The sequence below is a fragment of the Bufo bufo genome, chromosome 5, assembly GCF_905171765.1.
Source record: "Bufo bufo chromosome 5, aBufBuf1.1, whole genome shotgun sequence".
Classification (NCBI taxonomy): Eukaryota; Metazoa; Chordata; class Amphibia; order Anura; family Bufonidae; genus Bufo; species Bufo bufo.
In genome coordinates this window covers 242,391,172-242,400,537 of record NC_053393.1, presented here as the reverse complement: position 1 = coordinate 242,400,537, position 9,366 = coordinate 242,391,172, and the positions used below count along the sequence as shown (strand labels likewise).

Here is a 9,366-nt window from a genome sequence, read left to right as displayed (position 1 = left end):
TGCATAAGCCTGAAGGAGCAGGAGGAGCAGGTCTGCTTCTGTGCATGGAATGTCACTATGAAGGCTGTGCTGGTTGGAGCAACAAGCCACGCCCCCTTCACAACCAGAACCACTGGCTTAGCTGTGTGCCCTGTGTCCCCCCCTTCCACTAGATTTTCCAGCAAAGTTTAACCCTTTCTACCATCAGCAGCACATACTCAGGGTTGGAGGCTGTAAGGTACTGAGCAGCTGCAGGGTTTCCTTATCTCCAGGCAGTGAAGAGACAACTGCTGTGCACAAGAGCCTCCATTCTCACTCTGCAAACACAGGGCTGACTAGGACGAGAAGAGTTCTATCCTCTGTGCTCTTATGCTGGCTGTAAAGAAGTGTCTGCAGAGCATTGAACAAGTACAGGGAGGGCGGAAATTCTGTGTGTATCAGCAATGTCATTGTACTTTACAGCTAGGACTTGAAATCCTACACATACAACATTCTGTTGAGTATCCCAGCAGTCAGACTGCAGGCAGGACACAGCTTTTATTCACTCTCTTTGGAGAGCAGGGAAAAAGGAAAGGCAGTCTTTGTTGACTCCCTCAGATTGTTACACACTCCCACAGCTCTGCAACTGCATGTAAACAAAGGAGCCAGAACAGAACTAGGGAATTGAGTAAATAAAGTAAATAGATTTTTTTTGCCCAAAACTTGCTTAGCTTATGTATACATTGCTGGCCAATCAGATTTACAGTGCTTTATTTTTTATATAACTCCAAATATGTTTAAAATATGTTAAACCTGTCATGAAGTTTTTGGATAGGATAATAGGGCTTTTTGACACCATTGCAACCATGACCCTGTTACTTTCCTTTGGTTTCTCCTTTTTGGAGAAATAAATTTAATCTCGATGTGGTTTTGCTGATTGACAACCCTCTTGCCTCTGATATCAGTACTAACATCTCTGAAATCCTGGCAAGCGGGTTGTCATTTAGAAGTAGGAGTGCTTACAGAAATGACTCTGCAAGAATTCTGTGACTTGAATAAATGTTTATGACCTTTTAGTAATTTAAAGATGAGGTTTATGAGATGACCAACACACAGTGAAAGTACACACAGCTAGACAGTTAACCCTTTGTGACAGAAAGGCTCAATATTTTTAATAAAGGCCAATAGAAAAAAAATTTTTTTAGCCCAAAATGAGTTTACATAAATAATTGCCCCCGAAGGTGTACATAGCCTTTAAGTTTGAAAATGGATGCAGCATTGCTGTCATAGCTCCTTTATAAAAGGAAGCAACGAAGTTAGTGTAAGTCAAATGTCATATTACTTGCTTTAGTAAAGTATTCTTGAGATATGGTATATAAACTAAGAATTGAAATACCTTCATATTACTTAACATATTATAAAAAAAAATAACATCAGTAAAAGTTCTGTAACATTTAAAGAAGAACATTTCTACTACAGTATGTTTTGTTATGTTCATAAATCTTCTTTATTCTTACATATCCATGTTTTTGAATCTGACAATTTCGCTTTACTGATGCTTGAATTATTTTGATTGAATATTGGTGACCTTGAACAAGAAGCAGCATAGAAAATAAACTTACAACTAAACCTATGTCATTTCTACCCAACAGTGTGACAATAGTCTCAACTTACGTGTTCAGGCTTTAAATTCACAAAACTGCACTTGCCTTAATAGAACCGACTTAGTCTAATTTGCCAGTCTAGATTTCATTGATATTGTTCCCTTTCTCTGATTTCAAATTCATGGATAATGGCAAGAAGTCTCTAAAACTGCTGGACTGAAAATGAAATATGTAGTAGCTGGAGGCTACAACTTTCTTTCTGTTGCTAGGAAGTGCTGTCTATATAATTGCTCTTATCTGGTAAAAGTACTGCGCAAGCAAAACATAAAAAGGAGGAAAACAAATGTGTATCTGTTTGTGTTTCCAATAAAATCATTTTTTTTCAATGCAAGCAATCAGCAAATATGGATGCAGACATCTTGATTTAATTGTCATTTTAAATTCGAAAGCTTTGAAATTAATTGAAAATGTCAAAGTAGTTGTGCAATTATATTAATCCTTTTTTGAAATCACCCTTTTGAGGCCAGTGGTTCATGTGTAGTTCACATTTCGCACTTCTAACAATTTCAGTTAAAATAATATAATTATTTTAATCTAAGAAATGCTGGAATAAAATATATGCCCTAAGATTTGCACAGGCAATTCCGTGTGGAAAATTTTTAATGATCTCTCTCCTTGATACTCTGGAAAAAAATTCAAATTTGGTAGTATCAGAATTTAAAAAAATTCTTGGATTTCAGAATTTTTTATTCAATTCGCTCATCTCCTCCTAGGTACATTGATGACATGTTCGTCATCTGAAATGGTGGATTAGAGGACTTTGGGAGATTTTTAGAACATTTTAACTGTGAAACAGAAATAGAGAAACAGACTAAAGATTTACGGTTATGTTGTCAGGAAAGGGGGTACTCAAACAACATCTGTAGATTTGCAAATCAACAGGCCAGTAAAACAGACAGAAACAAACTCCTTACCCCTAAAACAAGGGAAAGCTAAAAACCAACTGCCCGTCTCATTATCACATTTGATGGAGCAGCAAAAAGTAAAGAGAAATTATCACTAAAAACTGTATCATGCTTTGTATGGACCCTGATTTGAAGGATTTTGTGGGAAATTAACCAGTGATCACCTACAGAAAGGTCTATGAGACAGACTGGAACATAGGCACAACACACCACCAACTAATAAAACGACATGGTTGGACCGACTGATTGCAGAGGGGTGGTAACCAGTTGGGGGTGTGTACCTGCACAGACTCACTCTATCTAATCAGTGCTGCCATTTTCAGACTGTGCAGGGATGCACCTAAAACTGGTAACACCCATCTGTACTCTTACTAAAGGCTAATAGCAATTCATTCATAACTTCTAGTAGAAATAATAGAGAAATGGTACAACATACAGCCATAGGAATAGTGGTCCAGAATTGTTATTACACGGGGAAAGCATGAAGCTATTAAAACAGACATGTCAGGAGTGGTGAAAGGTCCGCTTTAACTAGAAAAAAATACTATTTTGAATTGTCTAAATCAGGCAGTTATTTTCTAATATTAAAAGGTAGAAGTAATATAGCACTACTAGAAACCGGATTCCAAAAAAGTTGGGACACTAAACAAATTGTGAATAAAAACTGAATGCAATGATGTGGAGATGGCAAATGTCAATATTTTATTTGTAATAGAACGTAGATGACAGATCAAACGTTTAAATGTATCATTTTAAAGGAAAAATACGTTGATTCCAATTTTCACGGTGTCAACAAATCCCAAAAAAGTTGGGACAAGTAGCAATAAGAGGCTGGAAAAAGTAAATTTGAGCATAATGAAGAGCTGGAAGACCAATTAACACTAATTAGGTCAATTGGCAACATGATTGGGTATAAAAAGAGCTTCTCAGAGTGGCAGTGTCTCTCAGAAGCCAAGATGGGTAGAGGATCACCAATTCCCACAATGTTGCGCAGAAAAATAGTGGAGCAATATCAGAAAGGTGTTACCCAGCGAAAAATTGCAAAGACTTTGCATCTATCATCATCAACTGTGCATAACATCATCCGAAGATTCAGAGAATCTGGAACAATCTCTGTGTGTAAAGGTCAAGGCCGTAAAACCATACTGGATGCCCGTGATCTCCGGGCCCTTAAACGACACTGCACCACAAACAGGAATGCTACTGTAAAGGAAATCACAGAATGGGCTCAGGAATACTTCCAGAAACCATTGTCAGTGAACACAATCCACCGTGCCATCTGCCGTTGCCAGCTGAAACTCTACAGTGCAAAGAAGCCATTTCTAAGCAAGATCCACAAGCTCAGGCGTTTTCACTGGGCCAGGGATCATTTAAAATGGAGTGTGGCAAAATGGAAGACTGTTCTGTGGTCAGACGAGTCACGATACAAAGTTCTTTTTGGAAATCTGGGACGCCATGTCATCCGGACCAAAGAGGACAAGGACAACCCAAGTTGTTATCAACGCTCAGTTCAGAAGCCTGCATCTCTGATGGTATGGGGTTGCATGAGTGCGTGTGGCATGGGCAGCTTGCATGTCTGGAAAGGCACCATCAATGCAGAAAAATATATTCAGGTTCTAGAACAACATATGCTCCCATCCAGACGTCATCTCTTTCAGGGAAGACCCTGCATTTTTCAACAAGATAATGCCAGACCACATTCTGCATCAATCACAACATCATGGCTGGGTAGGAGAAGGTACTGAAATGGCCAGTCTGCAGTCCAGATCTTTCACCTATAGAGAACATTTGGCACATCATAAAGAGGAATGTGCAACAAAGAAGGCCCAAGACGATTGAACAGTTAGAGGCCTGTATTAGACAAGAATGGGAGAGCATTCCTATTTCTAAACTTGAGAAACTGGTCTCCTCGGTCCCCAGACGTCTGTTGAGTGTTGTAAGAAGAAGGGGAGATGCCACACAGTGGTGAAAATGGCCTTGTTCCAACTTTTTGGGGATTTGTTGACACCATGAAATTCTGATTCAACATATTTTTCCCTTAAAATGGTACATTTTCTCAGTTTAAACTTTTGTTCCGTGATTTATGTTCTATTCTGAATAAAATATTAGAACTTGGCACCTCCACATCATTGCATTCAGTTTTTATTCACAATTTGTATAGTGTCCCAACTTTTTTGGAATCCGGTTTGTATATGTTCACAAAGAAACTTAAAGGGATTATGTCATGACATTTTAGGCCTATAACCTAAACATATGGCCAGGTCCGTCCAAATAGCATGAATCCGAAACTGTACTTATTAAATGTGCCTATGGCTCTATTAACACATAAAACAGGTTTTTATAACCTGTCATTCACCTACCTAAGGTGCCCAAGGGGACGTCGCTTCATACAGGGTGCCCAGCTGCAGCCATATCCGTCTGGTACCCAGCGACGCCTTCCAACTAGAAATCGCCGTCTTCCTCACCTCAGCCCCGCCTCCGCAATCGTCCAGTCCCTCTGCCAAATCCCGCGCGTGTGCACTAGGCATAACCTGAGGGACCGGACGATTGCGGAGGTGGGGCTGAGGTGAGGAAGGCGACACTATAGACAGGGAGGGCGGCGATTTCTAGTGGGAAGGCGGCGCTGGGCACCAGACGGAGATGGCTGCAGCCGGGCACCCTGTATTAGGCGACGTCCCCTTGGGCACCTTAGGTAGGTGAATGACAGGTTATAAAAACCTGTTTTATTTGCTAATAGAGCCACAGGCACATTTAATAAGTACAGTTTCGGATTCATGCTATTTGGACGGACCTGGCCATATGTTTAGGTTATAGGCTTAAAATGTCATGACAGAATCCCTTTAATTTGCAAAATCTTTTAACATTTCACGTTTTTGCAAAGTGTTGCAAGTTGTAAAAACTGAGTTTCTTTCCAAAAGGTTTGAATTTCTGTGGTTTATGATCCTCCACATTCAAGAGAAAAAAACAATTAAGTATGAAGATTTAACTCCAAGAACATCTAATTGAGTTATACACCTTTCCAGAAAGGACACACCAGCTGTAATGTTATACAATGAATGGAACAAATATCACTAGAATGCAAATTTTACTGCATTTTTTTATTACCAGGCTTTGCATTGAAAGGGTAATATTACCCTCTGGTAACCTAGGCATAGCTAGCTAAATTCCATCATTTGTAACAGTTTATAAAAGTCAATCTGCTTCACTATTAAAGTATCTTTTAAGACTGTGCATTTATGTGTAGCTATATAACATAAGGTGCCACCCTGCATTCACATATTATGTTTATATTAGTTTCTAATTATTTTTTATCATTTTTTATTTTTTATTTTTAACAGTTGTTACATAACAGTGAGGGTATTAGCTACAACTACATTTTTGTGTGAATGTTTGTAAATCCCTCAAAATTTTCTACACAAACCGAACCTAAAACTACATCACATTTCCACACAAGTCCTAAAAGTAGGTAATGATAACCAAATCAAACAAATAAGTAAAACATAATAGACTTGGTCATTTATTTATTGAGGAAATAGATTCAATATCATGTCTGAATGGCAAAAGTATTGGAAGTACCAGGTTTGAGACCAGAAATAACTGATAACTGTGCAACTAAAGTTTTTCAGTAATTATTAGTCCTGCACATCTGCTTGAAGGAATGTAGCCCATTCCTCCATACAAAACAGCTTAACATTGTTATGCTGGTGCATTTCCACCCATGTTAAACCTACAACAACCCACAATTGCAACACCTCAATCCTCAGAAAAAAACATAAGGCAAACACCAGAAATGAGGATACTGTTTTTACATAAAAATTTATAATGGATAACAATAATAGTAATATATCACATCAAATCTCTAACATAATTATCCAAAAACATCCTTTCACCCTCCTCAGTCTAGAGCTCAAGTTGAATATCAGACTACGGCGATATCTTGTTGTATAACTGATGGACAGGGCCTATAATCATAGTAACTCCTTTACAATAGGTAATTCCGCCAGTCTAGACATCAACTAAGTCTCCATATCACATACCCATATTGCTGCTGCTCGCGGTGACAATGGATCCCCAAATGCCTCAACCTCGACACGTGTTTCACCACGTAGGCTTCGTCAGAAGGATAATTATGTTAGAGATTTGATGTGATATATTACTATTATTGTTATCCATTATTAACTTGATTGTCACCCGACTCTTCATTTTGTTAACCGCGGCTGCTCAAGGTGCGATTTTCCTCCAATGCGATTCTCCGCATTGTTGAGCCCGTTTTTTAGAGGCTTGTTTTTCTATATCCTATCCCTTTTGACTACAAGTGATATTTATTGTTTGATGTAATTCAATAAAATTATAAAATTTTATATAAACAGTATCCTCATTTCTGGTGTTTGCATTTCCACCCATGAACTGCTTGCTTCAGGTCCTTCCTAAACATTACTATGGGATTACAGTCAAGACTTTGACTTGGCCATTAGAGATGGCCTTGTGGTTCGCCCGGCGGTCGTTTCGTGGTGAACTTTGCTCATTCGCGGTTCGCCGAACGGGCAAACATATGGCGATGTCAGTCGGCACCATATTCTTTTACATTATAAAGAACTTTGACCCATGACACATCCATCAGGTGGTACAGGACAGTCAATTGAGACGTTTCAGCACATGGACATACCCACTACCTTATAAATAGACCTGATCTGGCTGCCATTTTATATTCAGTCTTTTGCCAGTGTAGGGACAGGTTGCTGTGAGGATCAGGGACAGACTGTTAGGGACACTAAATGCTAGCTAATAGGGCCACAAAAGTCCTTTTAAGGACTGGTATAGGTGTGCTATCGATAGGTGTGATATACTAATATAGAAAGCAGGTTATAGTGCATTTTTATTGTGCAGTAGTTGTGTGCGTTTCTGCTGCGATACTGCAGCTACACAGAGTGACAAATACTATTGGAACAAATAATTTCAACTGGTGTGATATACCAGTTGCCCCCCAAAAAAAGTGATTGAAGGAGGGGTGTTATATACCAATAATATACTTTCTATATAGTGCATTTGGGTAGTGCAGCATTTGTTTGCGGTTTTGCTGCGTTACTGCAACTACAGAAAGTGACAAACGCTATTGGAACAAATAATTTCAACTGGTGTGATATACCAGTTGCCCCACCAAAAAACTGATTGAAGCAGGGGTGTTATATACTTTTTTCCACAAATACTGCTCTTCTATAGGGACTTTTGTCATAGGGTAATTTTGAAATTGACAGGCAGAGAAAGAGGCAGGCCATTCCGCAGGAGTGGTAGGGGTCAGGCAGATGCACCAGGCCGGAGCCTAAGTGGGAAGTTGAAGAAGGTGCGTGCGATTACATCAAAGGACGCACCAGACTTGGTTGAGTGGTTCACTCAGCCTTCCGCTTCTACACCCTCCTCATCCTCTGTATTTGCACCCTCTTCACTCTCTGCTGTGTGCACCCCCAAAGAAATCACCACCACCATTATATCCCCTCCACTCGAGTCAGAGGAATTATTTTCCCATCCCTTCCAAGACCTTACCGATGCGCAGCCATTCTTGGCATCAGATCAGGAAGAGGAGATATCAATGGTCGCCACCCAGCAGTCTGACGACAGTACCCAGATCAGCCCAAGGAGGGTGGTCCCCGCTGTTGTTGCCTACTCCGAGATCTCTAATATCAGTGGTGGTGAAGGTGACGATGATGACGTGTCGATGGACGTCACGTGGGTGCCCACAAGAGAGGAAGACGAGGGGAGTTCAGAGGGAGATACGGAGCAGCAGATAGGGAGGAGAAGGAGGAGAAGCAGGCAGAACTTACAGTGCACAGGAGGCAAAAAGCAGACTGCTAATGTATCTGGAATGAGCCATCCACCATGCTTGGTCACATCTCCTAGGACGCCGGAACATGGCTCCGCACTGTGGGCTTTTTTTAACGTGTCCGCTGCTGACAATAGTGTTGCCATCTGGAGCCTGTGCTGTCAAAGCATAAGTCACGGTAAACCCAACACTCACCTAGGGACGACCGCCTTAAGAAGGCACCTGGCCTCCCATCACCGAGCCCAGTGGGAGCAACACCGTCAGAACCCACAAAGCCACACTCCTGGTGCTCCACGTCCTGCCTCTTCATCTTCTCCTCTCTCTTCCCATTTGTCCTCCACTCCATCTTCCACCGTGCCATTGTTGCGTTCATCTGTCAAAAGGCAGGCTTCCATGGCCCAAATGTTCGAGCGAAAAAAGATGATGACGCCGGATAACCCTCTTGCCCAATTGCTGTCCGCTGGCTTGTCGGAATTACTAGCCCGCCAACTACTGTCATATAAACTGGTGAAATCAGAGGCCTTTAGAAAATGAGTGGCCATAGGCACACCGCAATCGAAGGTCCCCGGAAGGAAATATTTCTCCCAGAGCTATATAGCAACGTTCAGCAGCAAGTGAATGTATCTCTGGCACACAGTGTCGGGACACGTGGTCTAACAAACACTGGCAGGGAAGGTACACAACTTTTACTGACCACTGGGTAAACCTTCTGATGGCTGTCAAGCATGCAACCCGTGGCACCCGTGTGGATTTGGTGTTACCGCCACGGATTGCATGCAGGTCTGCCTCTTCTTCTCCTGCTCCTACTCCATCTCCCATCTCCTACTCGGCTGACTCCTCATTTTCCACTGCTACCACCTCTTCCGCTGCGTCCCCCAAGCTCCCCAGAACCTATTCTACGTCCCAGGTGAGACGTTGACATGCTGTGTTGCAGTTGTTGTGCCTGGAAGCCAAAAGCCACACCAGTCCTGCACTCCTTTCAGCTTTGCAGTCACAGGCCGATCATTGGCTAACCCCGCTC

The 9,366-nt window shown here is 41.3% G+C and overlaps 1 long non-coding RNA gene across 1 annotated transcript; it reads right to left on the bottom strand.

Annotated features, from left to right (window-relative positions):
* Positions 1 to 368: 368 nt before the first annotated feature.
* On the bottom strand, positions 369 to 8,547 carry LOC121002499. Its single transcript, XR_005779296.1, has 3 exons — positions 8,537 to 8,547; positions 8,401 to 8,404; positions 369 to 496 (listed from the first exon to the last, which is right to left on the bottom strand). It is a non-coding gene; the product is annotated as an uncharacterized LOC121002499 (long non-coding RNA).
* Between the last annotated feature and the right edge of the window lie 819 nt (positions 8,548 to 9,366).